We start from the raw sequence: 16,349 nt of genomic DNA, 5'->3' as shown, positions 1-16,349 counted from the left end.
TATATTGAATTTTGCAGTTTCTAATTTCCTGCAAAGTATGTGAATTTTAATCGCGTGATAAAAATAAAATGATTTACAGTATGTACTTTTAGCTGTTAGAAAGATGGCCAGGATAAGATAAATGTGTAGTTACTGACATTCAAATGAACTCCCGGGTACTAATTGTTAGACTTCACAGACATGTATGTGGCATGGTCCGGTCTACTTCCTACTCACTGTTCAAGTCTACAAAATGCATTGGTTAATCCTTGTACTACATAACACAGATTAGTATGGTCAATTTTACACCACAGATGGAAATGCAACAGATTTTGACACCACAATATATTCACCTTGGACAACAGTATGTACACCAAGTGGCAATTAGAGCAGAGCAGCATGACTTCACCTTATTATTGTTGAAATTGACAAATGGCAATGCGACACTGAGGAAAAATTAGTTCTGTCAAAGTTCACCTTGTGGCCAATCAGAAAGTGGAGAGTTTATACGATGTGTAGTAAGATCAAGTTGTTGATCAATAGCTGTAGTGGTTAAATGACGGTCTGAGAGTTTACTAACCTACCTACCGGTATTGTGGTAGAAAGTACTTACTAGTAAAAGAATGCTGTTTCACAGCATCAAAAACTCTTTCATATGTAGATATGAAAGATGGGGATATTCTACCCAAGGGTCACAAAATGTTGTAAAACCCGAGGCTTGCAGAGGGTTTTAAAACATTTTGTGATCCCGAGGGTTGAATATCCCTATCCTTCATATCAACGTATAAAAGAGTATTTGATGCTGTGAAACAGCATTCTTTTACTAGTAAGTACTTTCTACCACAATACCGGTAGGTAGGTTAGTAAACTTCAAAACAATTTATTATGACTGCCAAAAAAACCTAAACCAACACCATTGCATATTCCAGAAACTCCAGCTAACCAATCATGTTTTGAAATACATGAGAGATAATTCTAGTACAAATATCAGCTAAAAATCTCATCCCATTTCTTATATATGAAATGTACACTTGTTTCATCAACTTCTGGCTACATTTTGTTGTTACATTATTAAATACTAAACATCCTGGGGGGAAGGGGAACAGAACTTGTATAAATTTTGGCTCTGAGCCCCCCGGGGCAGGGCCCAATAGGGGAAATAAAGGTAAATCCTATAAATCGCTACTTGTCCTAGAGTTCTGCATGGATTGTAACCAAGTTTGGCCACAAACATCCTTGGGGGAAGGGGACCAGAACTTGTATAAATTTTGGCTCTGACCCCCCTGGGGCAGGAGGGGCTGGGCCCAATAGGGGAAATAGAGGTAAATCCTACAAATCGCTACTTGTCCTTGAATTCGGCATGGATTTTGACCAAATTGGCCACAAACATCCTTAGGGAAAGGGGAACAGAACTTGTATAAATTTTGGCTCTGACCCCAAGGGGGCAGGAGGGGCGGGGCCCAATAGGGGAAATAGAGGTAAATCCAATAAATCGCTACTTGTCCTAGAGTTCTGCATGGATTGTAACCAAATTTGGCCAGAAACATCCTTGGGGGAAGGGGAACAGAACTTGTAATTTTGGCTCTGATCCCCCAGGGGCAAGAGGGGCAGGTCCCAATAGGGGAAATGGAGGTAAATCCTTTAAATCGCTACTAGTCATAGAGTTGTGAATGGAATGTACCCAAATTTGGCCACAAACATCCTTGGAGGAATGGGAACAGAACTTGTATAAATGTTGGCTCTGGCCCCCCGGGGGCAGGAGGGGCGGGGCCCAATAGGGGAAATAGAGGTAAATCCTTTAAATCGCTACTAGTCATAGAGTTCTGAATGAAATGTAACCAAATTTGGCCACAAACATCCTTGGGGGAAGGGGAACAGAACTTGTATAAATTTTGGCTCTGACCCCCGGGGGCAGGAGGGGCGGGGCCCAATAGGGGAAATAGAGGTAAATCCTTTAAATCGCTACTAGTCATAGAGTTATGCAGGGATTGGAACCAAATTTGGCCACAAACATCCTTGGGGGAAGGGGAACAGAACTTGTATAAATTTTGGCTCTGGCCCCCCAGGGGCTGGAGGGGCGGGGCCCAATAGGGGAAATAGAAGGTAAATTCTTTAAATCGCTACTAGTCATAGAGTTCTGTATGGATTGTAACCAAATTTGGCCACAAACATCCTTGGGGGAAGGGGAACAGAACTTGTATAAGTTTTGGCTCTGGCCCCCCAGGGGCAGGACAGGTGGGGCCCAATAGGGGAAATAGAGGTAAATCCTATAAATCGCTACTTGTCCTAGAGTTTTGCTTGGATTTTGACCAAATTTGGCCACAAACATCCTTGGGGAAAGGGGAACAGAACCGGTACTAGTAAAAGAATGCTGTTTCACAGCATCAAAAACTCTTTCATATGTAGATATGAAAGATGGGGATATTCTACCAAAGGGTCACAAAATGTTGTAAAACCCGAGGCTTGCAGAGGGTTTTAAAACATTTTGGGATCCCGAGGGTTGAATATCCCTATCCTTCATATCAACGTATAAAAGAGTATTTTTAGCTCACCTGGCAAACATCCTGGGGGGAAGGGGAACAGAACTTGTATAAATTTTGGCTCTGAGCCCCCCAGGGCAGGGCCCAATAGGGGAAATAAAGGTAAATCCTATAAATCGCTACTTGTCCTAGAGTTCGGCATGGATTGTAACCAAATTTGGCCACAAACATCCTTGGGGGAAGCGGACCAGAACTTGTAATTTTGGCTCTGACTCCCCGGGGGCAGGAGGGGCTGGGCCCAATAGGGGAAATAGAGGTTAATCCTACAAATCGCTACTTGTCCTAGAGTTCGGCATGGATTTTGACCAAATTGGCCATAAACATCCTTAGGGAAAGGGGAACAGAACTTGTATAAATTTTGGCTCTGACCCCAAGGGGGCAGGAGGGGCGGGGCCCAATAGGGGAAATAGAGGTAAATCCAATAAATCGCTACTTGTCCTAGAGTTCAGCATGGATTGTAACCAAATTTGGCCAGAAACATCCTTGGGGGAAGGGGAACAGAACTTGTAATTTTGGCTCTGATCCCCCAGGGGCAAGTCCCAATAGGGGAAATAGAGGTAAATCCTTTAAATCGCTACTTGTCCTAGAGTTCGGCATGGATTGTGACCAAATTTTGCCAGAAACATCCTTTGGGGAAGGGGAACAGAACTTGTATAAATATTGGCTCTGACCCCCCGGGGGAAGGAGGGGCGGGTCCCAATAGGGGAAATAGAGGTAAATCCTATAAATCGCTTCTAGTCATATAGTTCTGCTTGGATTTTAACCAAATTTGGCCCAGAATCATCCTTTGGGTTAAAAGAATTCGTATAAATTTTGGCTCTGACCCCTTGGAGCAGAAAGAGTTGGGCCCAATAGGGGAATTAGAGGTAAATTTTCAAATTCCTTCAGAAAAGAAACAATGAACCTGTATTCAGAACATTACTAGGCATTACAAACCAGGTGAGCGATACAGGCCCTCTGGGCCTCTTGTTCTCTCATACCTCAACATTTTAATGCAATTTTACTTCTATAATTTTCGGCCATTTTGAAATAAATTCGAAGAAAACGCGACTGCAAGTCAATTCTCCTTACATGAAAATATGCGTGATGTTTTCAACGAAAATCTTGTTGCTTGCATATTTTAAAGTAAATCCAGCCTACTTTTGAAAAAAAAAATTTGTTAAAATTGCACCGAGAAGTAGGTATGAGAGATTATACTCCCTCTGAAAGAGCAAAGAGTAGTTGCAGTAACTATCTTTATGGAACACGTGCAGACCAAGATGTGGTTTTTATCAGACTAGAGGTAATAACTATTTTCAGTACAATATAAATAAAATAACAAAAAAAAAATATTGAAACAAAGCAACATGTTTATTTTGAAGTAAATGGAAAACAAACAAATGAACATTACAGTTGTGCAAATACATAAATAAGCCAAGAATACATTTTCATGTACAATGGCTGATAACCATTTCAACGGCCAATGGTCAGGTAAAAGGTTAAAACAAAATGCATCCAGCTTAACGAAAACAGAAAATTCCCAGGATAATGGAAAATCACTCTAAAAAAATCAAACGGGCATAAAAAAAAAAAAAAATGGCAATATGAAGGCAAATAATATAATGAAGCATTACCATAGAAGTCTAACCTACACTCTCACATCCAGACTATCATAATTATTCAATAACCAACATTGGACCCAGGTCAGCAAACACTGAATAAGAAATTTCATTAGGCAATTCAGCTGCTGCAAAGAATAAATAAAATAAGACAAAATGTACTAATATACCACATGAACTCCGAGCAGTTCATAGGGTATAGTATTTGTTTATGAGAAATAACCCTAAACCTGAGAGTGTAATCAACTCAAATAAGAACTCTTGGTTAAGTTAAACATATATATCAGGTGCAATTTTTGATATCATGTAAACACACGTGGTCGGTGGTGTGAACTGACAGATGAAGTAGTTTGGTGTCATTAATGCCCAATAAACTTTGTATATTTTGTATAGTGAATGCAATTGTATGTTCAATTCAAACACACACAGTGACCTGTCTAATTATATATATATCATTATGGGTTATAATCAAAACTCAATATCAATATTCATACCTGAAAGCTAAATACTGTTCTTAAACATGTAAATATAAAGATATCATTTATATAGTTTCTCAGATATTGTGTAAGTTTAGATGTATGGAATTTCTCTAACAAATCCCAAAATGTATTAGCCAACAAAAAAAGTCACAACCTCCTCCTTACAGTATCACAATTGAAAATAAAATAATGGTGTCTAGCACTTCAAAACAATGTATTATGACTGCCAAAAAAACCTAAACCAACACCATTGCATATTCCAGAAACTCCAGCTAACCAATCATGTTTTGAAATACATGAGAGATAATTCTAGTACAAATATCAGCTAAAAATCTCATCCCATTTCTTATATATGAAATGTACACTTGTTTCATCAACTTCTGGCTACATTTTGTTGTTACATTATTAAATACCTGTATAATCAATGATATGATTTCAGAAATTATGTGCATGTAAAACAATCAAATATGGTAAATATGGCATTATGTTTTAACTTCATCGAAATTTCAAGGCCATGTACCTAATTCATATTACCTGGTAACTGTTCACACATTTACAGAAATAAAACACTGTTATCTTGTTTTCCTTATTGATTTTTAGCCACTCTCTGACTTGCATAACCTGTAATGAGGAGAGCTTGTCAACCATCCATTAGACAACACTGTAACAGCATACAATATAGTGTTCAGACAAGTAATGACAGTAACTTGTGAAGAAGACAAATCACATTTCTTAGTTATCTTTAAAGTGAATAGTCGGGCAAAGAAAACCAATCTAAATGCTTTAATTGGCCTTCCAAAAGTTCTCACATATTAATACGACGGTCAAGTTCTGCTTACGTTTCCCAGTTCTGACCATTGAAATAACGAAAAGTTGAAAGCATTGAAAGCGAGGCTGCGTGGAAACGTAACCACGGACATCATCAGCCGGGAGGACGTTTTTTTGGATTCTTATACTTTGAATTAATTTCTACGTACGCAGACAAGATTTTGACGAGGAGAGTTTATTTTTTCTATTCCATAAGAAATTTTACTGGATACATTCACACCATTTTTTACCAACTTTAGCTATCCTTGCCCGACTGTTCACTTTAATAAATTAAAAATAATTTAAGCCTAAATAAATATCCTTTCTTTATTCGACTATATAAAAAATCCCTTCTACAAAATGAAATAGACGCACAGTAAAATTGTTTAAAACGCAAAGTTACTACTATTACAAAATTAATATGATACCAGGTTATTACATATTGCAGATACATTTTTTTATACCATTTCATATTTTAAATTTGATCTAATTTATTGTTTTCTAAACAAACATCTCTCAACCAAGTACAAAGCTATATTTCAGCAATAATTATAAATTATTGCACCAACTCTTCCACATTTCAATGACAATAGCACCAAGTTAAAAGAGAAAGGAAACCCCTAGATTGATTATTGTCACAATGCTCATTAAATACAATACATGTACTCATTAAAAATTCTATGAAACTATCGGAGACAATAGTAAACCTTGTAACTATCCAGATATATATGTATACATATATTGTTATATGTATTTTCATTCATGTCAAACTGCAATATGTATATGTAAGCCATAAGTTAAACAATGAATAGATATTGACATGTTTTGGCTCAAATTCTCCAAGGATGGCTCCCTTCGAGCCTAAACTTGTCAACTAAACTCTGAGTAAATAATCAGTTTACTGTAAGGAACGACTGTGTTGGACTCACTTTTTTATACCTATCATTTGAAAAATTTTACCATATCAAAGGAACAGTTCAATTTTTTCTACACTTTTGTAGTCCATAAATTTGGGCCCCTCAAGTAATTTTTTCTCAAAGAAATCCTGTTCAGTTTTTCTGACCTTCATATTTGTATAGATACACTTTTCGGATCCAGCCTTACTAGATTATATAGTGTGTCGAAGTACCATAAATGATATACCAGTCAAACACTTTTATATCAGTGTTGGATTCCTTTTTAAATTCATAACAAAATGTTTAATAATTCAATGGCTCTCAACAATATTTGCTGGGAACAATTTTTGTCTACTAGATTTTAAAAGAAATGAAACCTGACAACATTTAATAGACATAATCATATTCATTGGTTGTTTTGAAATCAGTAAAAAAAAAAAAAATTTTGGTATTTTTGTTGTGTTCTTTGATTAAATCGAGGCAACTGCTTTTATGCCCCAAGTACGAATATTTATATAGATGAAATAGATTCTATTTGCTCCAAACGTGGGTCAGATTCGGAACATGAGGCCAGTCGGAGAGTCTTAAAGCAGAATTTACTAGTTCAAATGGATGGTATGTGTAATCTTCTAACATTCAAAGAAAATGTTTTGAAGTATTTTATTAAAGGTTTTAGTTTATATATATCATTTTTTAGCTCACCTGGCCCAAAGGGCCCGGTGAGCATATGTCATGGCACGGCGTCCGTCGTCCGTCCGTCCGTCCGTCCGTCCGTCAACATTTAACTTAAAATCGCTACTAGTCATAGAGTTCCGCATGGATTGTGAACAAATTTGGCCATAAACATCCTTGGGTGAAGGGGAACAGAGCTTGTATAAATTTTTGGCTCTGACCCCCCAGGGGCAGGAGGGGCGGGGCCCAATAGGGGTAATCAGAGGTAAATCCTATAAATCGCTACTAGTCCTAGAGTTCTGCATGGATTGTAACCAAATTTGGCCATAAAACATCCTTGGGGAAGGGGAACAGAACTTGTATAAATTTTGGCTCTGACCCCGCTGGGGCAGGAGGGGCGGGGGGGGCCCAATAGGGGAAAAAGAGAGTATAAATCCTATAAATCGCTACTTGTCCTAGAGTTCTACATGTGATTGTTAACCAAATTTGGACCACAAATATACCTATGGGGAAGGGAACAGAACTTGTATAAAATTTTGGCTTTGACCCCCCCGGGGCAGGAGGGGCGGGGGCCCAATAGGGGAAATAGAGGTAAATCCTTATAAATCGCGTACTTGTCCTAGAGTTCTACATGGATTGTAACCAAATTTTAGGCCACAAACATCCTTGGGTGAAGGGGAACAGAACTTGTATAGAATTTTGGCTTTGACCCCCCGGGGGCAGGAGGGGCGGGCCCAATAGGGGAAATAGAGGTAAATCCTATAAATCGCTACTTTGTCCTAGAGTTCTGCATGGATTGTAACCAAATTTGGCCACAAACATCCTTGGGGAAGGGGTACAGAACTTGTATAAATTTTTGCTCTGACCCCCCCCCTGGGGGCAGGAGGGCGGGTCCACAATAGGGGAAATAGAGTAAATCCTATAAATCGGCTACTTGTCCTAGAGGTTTCCTGCATGGATTGTTAACCAAATTTTGGCGGGGTGGGGCTGCAAACCATCCTTGGGTGAAGGGGAACAATGAACTTGTATAAATTTGGCTCTGACCCCGCCCCCCGGGGCAGAGGGCGGGTGTTCAAATAGGGGGAAATAGAGGTAAATATTCAAGATTCCTACAGAAAAGGAAACAATTGAACCTGTATTCCAGAATATGGCTTGTGACATTAAAAACCTAGGTGATCGATACAGGCCCCTCTGGGCCTCTTGATTGATAAGTATACTCTATTAGCTCACCTGGTCCGTAGGACATGAGGTAAAGTCTTATGGGATTTACTGCATCGTCCGGTCGTCACTTTCTACCCGCCGTCCGTCGCAACCTCATCCGACCTTCCTTCGTCCATAACCGCTGGTCGGATTTCAACAAAAATTTGACTGGTAGCATCCTTATGGGGTTTTTTTTTTTTTTCTATAACTGAAAATTGTACTAAATGAATTGGGGGGCTAGTCGCCCCAGGGGGCTGAGGAGGCGGGGCCAAAAGGGGTCGAATTGGCAAATTTCCATAATAAACGGACTTTCCTTCTCTGAAACCAAGCCGTGGGAATAGCACCCAATAATGCAATGGTAGTATCCGTTATAGGTGAGGGATTAACAAATTGTAAGACAAATGATGGGGCTGACGCCCCCCCAGGGCCCTGAGGGGGCGGGGGTCAAAAAGTTGGGTCCAATTTGGCTATTGTCCATATAAACGATCTTCCTTTCCTCTGAAACCAAGCATGAGACAGCAACTCATAATGCAATGGTAGCACATCGTTATAGGATAAGGGGATTAGTCAAAATTTGTACAAATGATGGGGCTGACCACCCGGGGGCCTGAAAGGTGGGGACAAAAAGAGGTCCCAATTTTGGCTGATTTTCCATATAAAATGACTTCTTCTCTGCAACTAAGCATGTGGATAGCATCCCATGAATGTCAAATTGGTAGCCCTCCTTATCAGGGGTGGGTAATGTCCAAATTGTGCAAATGATAGGACTGACACCGACCCCCCCCCCCCCCCCCCCCCCCCACCCCCCCCACCCCACCCCTTGGGGGCCTGAGGAGCGTGTCAACAAGTGGTAGCGAATTATCCCCATGTAAAGATGGACTTCTTGCTCTGCAACTTAACAATGGGATTAACGCATTCATCAATGCCAACGGTTTAACAAATCCATAAAGGGTTTTGGATTCAAAATTTTTGCAAATGATGGGGCAGGACCCGCCCCAGTAGGGCCTTAGAAGGGTGGGGTCAAAAGGGGTCAATTTAGGCTTATTTCCATATAAACGACTATCTTCTCTGCAACTAAGCAGTGGATGAGCCACCTCAATAATGCAATTGGTACTGGTAGCATCCTATAGGGTTGGGAATAATGAAATTGTACAAATTGATAGGGCTGACCCCACCGGTGGTCCACCCCGCGCCTTTAGGTACGTCAATTAGATGCGCGGGTCAAAAAGGTCAATTAGGCAACTGATTTTCATATAAATTACTTTGTTGTCTTATGAACCTATCGTATTGGAATAGCAATATTTGGTATGGTATCAATAGCATCATTGTATGGTTGTGATTCAAAATTAAAACTATTGGGAGTCAATTTTGCCTATTTTTTCTAATTTGTCAGAGTCCTTTGGTGATAATTTATTCAAAAAAAAAACCAGGTGAGAGCAATACAGGCCCTCCTTGGGCCTCTTGTAATTACAGTATTTTCTATGTATATAGGCTTCATGTGAGAACAATTCCAAGATACAGTGTATCTGAAATGTTAAAAATGACAAAAAAAAAATTAGTTTTAAAAAGATAAGATGGTTTCCTGGTTTAACCTGTCTGAACAGTAATGTAAGAATTCACAAATTTTGGCAAGTCTGAAGCTGTTAGCAATATTTTTTAGAAACTGTTATATGTTTTATCGCGCTTCAGTCCAGTACTTCTCATGAATCACAAAAATAGTGTATCCTGTATGTTAGAATTTCTATTCACAGGTGTGGCGGGTACAGGGACAGAAGGAAAGGAGGAGAACCCAGAATGATTGCTTAATGGTGCGGGCTGCCACTAATCTATCCCCTGGGATTCTATGACGAGGCATTGATAAGGAGGTTGGAAAAGAAGAATCTAACATACCCCCTACCCGACAGGTAATAAGGTGAATATATATATATATGCATACCCCTCGACCCACATGTTAATAATATATATTCATATAGAAATATTTTACCCTGGTAAGTGAATTATGATTGATTCGAAGCACATATCAAGTAGTTGTTAACAAAATCACAACCAAGGCATTATCAGCAGGATTGGAAGATCCAAAGTCTAATCCCTCAGACTGAGAGATAACTGATCTTGATCACATTACAGGAAAACAAATAAATCTTATTGTCTTCTGCTCCCGCCTACTCTTAATATATAAAAAACAGAAGCCAACTATCTGCCTATTCGATGAGGGGATTATTAGTAAAATACCCGCCATCATTGGGCCATCCTGAGTTCAAAAGAGCCGATTTACAATTACTGGTTTCGGATTATAAGTCAAAGAAAAACGCTGGAACAAGTCGGTACATACTGTTAATTATTATTAAAAACAACTACTGGAACCTGAAGCTTGTGACATCACCGATTTAAAGAGTATGACGTCGATATGTGGTACAGGTACATGAAAATGGTAAAAATTCCGCCAAAAAGTCATGTACAGGAAACCAGACAAATTCAGTCATGAGATATAAAAAATCAAGCACAAGGGTTTTCATGGTGAGATTTAATCCTGTCCAAGGTGTGTATACATAAATATACGATACCCCTACCCACAGTTACAGGATATATAATCGTCCCCTATACCCCTCAGTATATAAATTTGTACATCCCGCCATACCTCACGATGTAACATTATAAATATCATTCACCCTTACCCACATGTCTAATGATGTATAACATACACCTACCCACAGGACATATAGTAGTAAAAGTTTGAAAAGCATAGAAAATCATTCTTTTGGTGGGTGCCAAATTGATCCCGTCTGATATCTTCTTGTATATGTCAATGTATGCAAAATTTTTCGGATAAGTATGCCTACAATATTCCTGATCTGTGTATGGAAAAGCTTATTAAACATTTGCACTTAAGAACATGATTTGACAGCTGAACGGTCGTGGGAGGAGTTTTGTTAAAGATCACAACCTAAGATGAAGTAGAGCTTGCCAATGATGTAAAATCTGAACTATCTGTTTTGCACAAGGACTTGGATGTATTACTCAGGAGCGTGACATTACAAATGTGGTGCAAGGGAAAAGTTACAACCGTTCATCAAAGTAACGATGTGTTGTAGAATAAGTATATAAGCAAACTATTTTTAGCATTTTATCCTTTGTAGTCATTTAATGTTTTAGAGCACTAGCAGGATTGTTTTAGCATACTGGCAATGTGAGTCTATATGGCATGTTGCTGTTTGTCCGTCATCCATCTCTTGCAGTACAACATTTTACCTTTTAGTGAAAACTTTCTCAAAAGAACCAAGAATCCCAGAAGAAATGATATTGCCCTTATATGATGTTGGGGCTTTTCCATACTTTTGGTTCAAATGAATTGACCTTGATCTTTATTCAAGGATACAGTGAGTTAAAAAAAAAAGTGAAAATATTTGATAACAACTTCCTGTCAATATTTACTAAGAACGGATGTGCGAAGCATGCCATATTAATGGATCATCTATACCAATATTTACAGAGATGCTGATGTTTTTTGATATTTCAGGGATGAGCTGCGATGTAATGTCATCTCAGACGAAGAATTCACAGGTCTCACACCAGATGGAAAGTGTGTACATAACCTCAAGGAAGAACTACAGATGCCGCCCACCATGGAGGACTTCAAGTGAGGCGGATAAAGAAAGTCAACAAGTAGCGTGTCACAAAGCTGATCTAGAAAAGTATCCAAAACTTGGATGAAAATGAATTTGGGCTCCGTCTGAACCAAAATAATACTGGTGTAATGAAAATAAAAAAATCCAGCCTAATAGACATCCTTCATCATGGTGAAAGGGAATTATTCATGCTTTTTGTATTAGTCAAAAAGTGCTTTCCTGAGGGATTTTTTTCCTGGTTCTTGTTTTCAATTCAGAACGTAGGACATGCTGTGAGCTAAATAATTTTTAAAAGAAGAAATATATCAATAATGAACGAACATCTGTGATACCTTTGCATCTTCATGAAATGTATAGCAATATTGACGATTTAACGCCTTTAATTGGTGGAACTACCATAATATATAATTCATCATGATATTGTGTGCTAGAATCGTTAAAAGTATCTTTAATTTGATCTTCCTGTCCAATATTTGTGTCCCTTCTTCATTTGTGTGTTGTTAATGCAACAGTTAAAAAGTTCACATCCATTAAAAACAATGTGACCAAAAAACAAGTAAAATAAGTATATAACTGGTATAGTCTTATTGAGGAAAACTAAAGAAACAAATGATTAATCAATTTGATTTCACATTACTCAGAAGCATCACAGCATACACATCATTATGTCCTTTGTGCATATTACAGTGTTATTCCTCCATGGCAGCGTAGGTACAATTTGGGTTGCACTCATGTATTTTGTGTGTGAAATTTACGATTGTGTATTCGTTTTCATCCGGAGGGGGGGGGAAATGTGGACCGGACACTCGGTAAAAGTATTATATGAAAACTAGCCTTTGCTGCAAAGGACATAGATAAACACTGTAATAAGAAAATCACTGAATATATAAATAGATAATGGTATTTTCTTGCTTCTCATACAAATGTGCTTTGCATTGGCAATAATATTTTCTAAGCAAAGTATTTGAGTATTCTCTTACAAAGGCATATTTATTTCAAAGTACTATTAGAAGTTTCAACCACGCAATACTATGTAAATTTGTATACATGTATAAGAAAAAATATTAGGAATTGTCTCTGAAAAAAATTAAGTGTATTTCCCCTACTGGGTAGGAAATGTTGCTTTTATGTGAATGAGTATGCAAAAAGAAAAAAATCCATTGAATGCTTAGAGATATTCTTAGCAGATAATGGTATCGATGAACGTAACAAACATATACAAATATCCTAGTTGCAGATTCTAGGGTGTTTTTTACGTTTAAAATTTGTTGTACCGCGTTACAAAAGGGTACAACTGTCTTTCCACTTCTACTTGTTAATGACCAATCAGCATTGATTTGAGATCTGTTTTAAATTTGTTTTTGAGCGACATCTCATGTATATACTATTATATGTAAATTCTTATTTCAAGTTATGAATTTACATTGATTATTATTCATACATAAAATGGTGATATCTCTTTACTTTGTCTTGTGTTTATATTGACCAGATTTTGGTTGAAGTTCTCCAACGATATCCGTGGAGTTTGCATTGTGTATGTCCATCTGATCTAGTCCAGCCTGTACTACCTATAACTACCTAAAGTTTGAGTGAAACTTTATACTTGGTATGTGGGTCCCACTAGATGAGGTGATGTATAACACACGAAAACAGGGCCACAACTGTGACCTTCTCCTATACTATAAGGCTTTGGAACTTCAAGAACGAATAATCATTACCCTGCCCTCCACTCTGTTTCCGTCCCGAAAACTCTTCCATCGGTTGTTCAGAGCTACGTCATCGCAGCTATTGAACTTCATATGTGGTATGTGGACTTAATTTGACCTCAATTAAATAAAAAAAAAAAAAAAAAAAAAAAAAAGACATGTACAATTCAATGAGGCACATGGTAACGGGACTTCGTCAAATTAGCTTGTTTTGTTTAAAAATCTTGTTATCTACTAGAATCAATTAAGAATGTACCATGTTTTGAAACGTGAAGGAGAGTCAAGAGTAGAAGAAAGCCACCAGCAAGTGGGACTGGACAGCATCCTTCTTTCCATTATGGAGCGATGAAAAGGTGAAAACATGTAATGTTCTTGCTATTCCTGCCATAAAGGTACATATAATGTATCACTCTGATTGAAGCATATCTTGATCTTTTTTGTTCTGTAAATATTCTCTGTCACATGACATGTGCCAGAAGTGGGTTTAAATAGAGGTTATATGAGTGGCTGTTGGATATGGAACAACTTTTTCACAGCAACTTAATTTCATAGTTGAGTGTCATATGAATATATTGAATTTTGCAGTTTCTAATTTCCTGCAAAGTATGTGAATTTTAATCGCGTGATAAAAATAAAATGATTTACAGTATGTACTTATTTAGCTGTTAGAAAGATGGCCAGGATAAGATAAATGTGTAGTTACTGACATTCAAATGAACTCCCGGGTACTAATTGTTAGACTTCACAGACATGTATGTGGCATGGTCCGGTCTACTTCCTACTTCACTGTTCAAGTCTACAAAATGCATTGGTTAATCCTTGTACTACATAACACAGATTAGTATGGTCAATTTTACACCACAGATGAAAATTGCAACAGATTTTGACACAAGCACACAATATATTCACCTTGGACAACACAGTATGTACACCAAGTGGCAATTAGAGCAGAGCAGCATGACTTCACACACTTATTATGTTTGAAATTGACAAATGGCAATGCGACAACTGAGGAAAAATTAGTTCTGTCTAATGTTCACCTTGTGGCCAATCAGAAAGTGGAGAGTTTATACGATGATGTTAGTAGATAAGATCAAGTTGTTGATCAATAGCTGTAGTGGTTAAATGACGGTCTGAGAGTTTACTAACCTACCTACCGGTATTGTGGTAGAAAGTACTTACTAGTAAAAGAATGCTGTTTCACAGCATCAAAAACTCTTTCATATGTAGATATGAAAGATGGGATATTCTACCCAAGGGTCACAAAATGTTGTAAAACCCGAGGCTTGCAGAGGGTTTTAAAACATTTTGTGTGATCCCGAGGGTTGAATATCCCTATCCTTCATATCAACGTATAAAAGAGTATTTGATGCTGTGAAACAGCATTCTTTTACTAGTAAGTACTTTCTACCACAATACCGGTAGGTAGGTTAGTAAACTTCAAAACAATTTATTATGACTGCCAAAAAAACCTAAACCAACAACACCCATTGCATATTCCAGAAACTCCAGCTAACCAATCATGTTTTGAAATACATTGAGAGATAATTCTAGTACAAATATCAGCTAAAAATCTCATCCCATTTCTTATATATGAAATGTACACTTGTTTCATCAACTTCTGGCTACATTTTGTTGTTACATTATTAAATACTAAAACATCCTGGGGGGAAGGGGAACAGAACTTGTATAAATTTTGGCTCTGAGCCCCCCCCGGGCAGGGCCCAATAGGGGAAATTAAAGGTAAATCCTATAAATCGCTACTTGTCCCTAGAGTTCTGCATGGATTGTAACCAAGTTGGCCACAAACATCCTTGGGGGAAGGGGACCAGAACTTGTATAAATTTTGGCTCTGACCCCCCTGGGGCAGGAGGGGCTGGGCCCAATAGGGGAAATAGAGGTAAATCCTACAAATCGCTACTTGTCCTTGAATTCGGCATGGATTTTGACCAAATTGGCCACAAACATCCTTAGGGAAAGGGGAACAGAACTTGTATAAATTTTGGCTCTGACCCCAAGGGGGCAGGAGGGGCGGGGCCCAATAGGGGAAATAGAGGTAAATCCAATAAATCGCTACTTGTCCTAGAGTTCAGCATGGATTGTAACCAAATTTGGCCAGAAACATCCTTGGGGGAAGGGGAACAGAACTTGTAATTTTGGCTCTGATCCCCCAGGGGCAAGAGGGGCAGGTCCCAATAGGGGAAATGGAGGTAAAATCCTTTAAATCGCTACTAGTCATGCTAGAGTTTGTGAATGGAATGTACCCCCAAATTTGGTCCACAAACATCCTTGGAGGAATGGGAACAGAACTTGTATAAATGTTGGCTCTGGCCCCCCCGGGGGCAGGAGGGGCGGGGCCCAATAGGGGAAATAGAGGTAAATCCTTTAAATCGCTACTAGTCATAGAGTTCTGAATGAAATGTAACCAAATTTGGCCACAAACATCCTTGGGGGAAGGGGAACAGAACTTAGTATAAATTTTGGCTCTGACCCCTCGGGGGCAGGAGGGGCGGGGCCCAATAGGGGAAATAGAGGTAAATCCTTTAAATCGCTACTAGTCATAGAGTTCTGCAGGGATTGGAACCAAATTTGGCCACAAACATCCTTGGGGGAAGGGGAACAGAACTTGTATAAATTTTGGCTCTGGCCCCCCAGGGGCTGGAGGGGCGGGGCCCAATAGGGGAAATTAGAAGGTAAATTCTTTAAATCGCTACTAGTCATAGAGTTCTGTATGGATTGTAACCAAATTTGGCCACAAACATCCTTGGGGGAAGGGGAACAGAACTTGTATAAGTTTTGGCTCTGGCCCCCCAGGGGCAGGACAGGTGGGGCCCAATAGGGGAAAT

The sequence above is a fragment of the Argopecten irradians genome, chromosome 1 (assembly GCF_041381155.1).
Source record: "Argopecten irradians isolate NY chromosome 1, Ai_NY, whole genome shotgun sequence".
NCBI lineage: Eukaryota > Metazoa > Mollusca > Bivalvia > Pectinida > Pectinidae > Argopecten > Argopecten irradians.
This window is presented reverse-complemented; position numbering follows the sequence as displayed.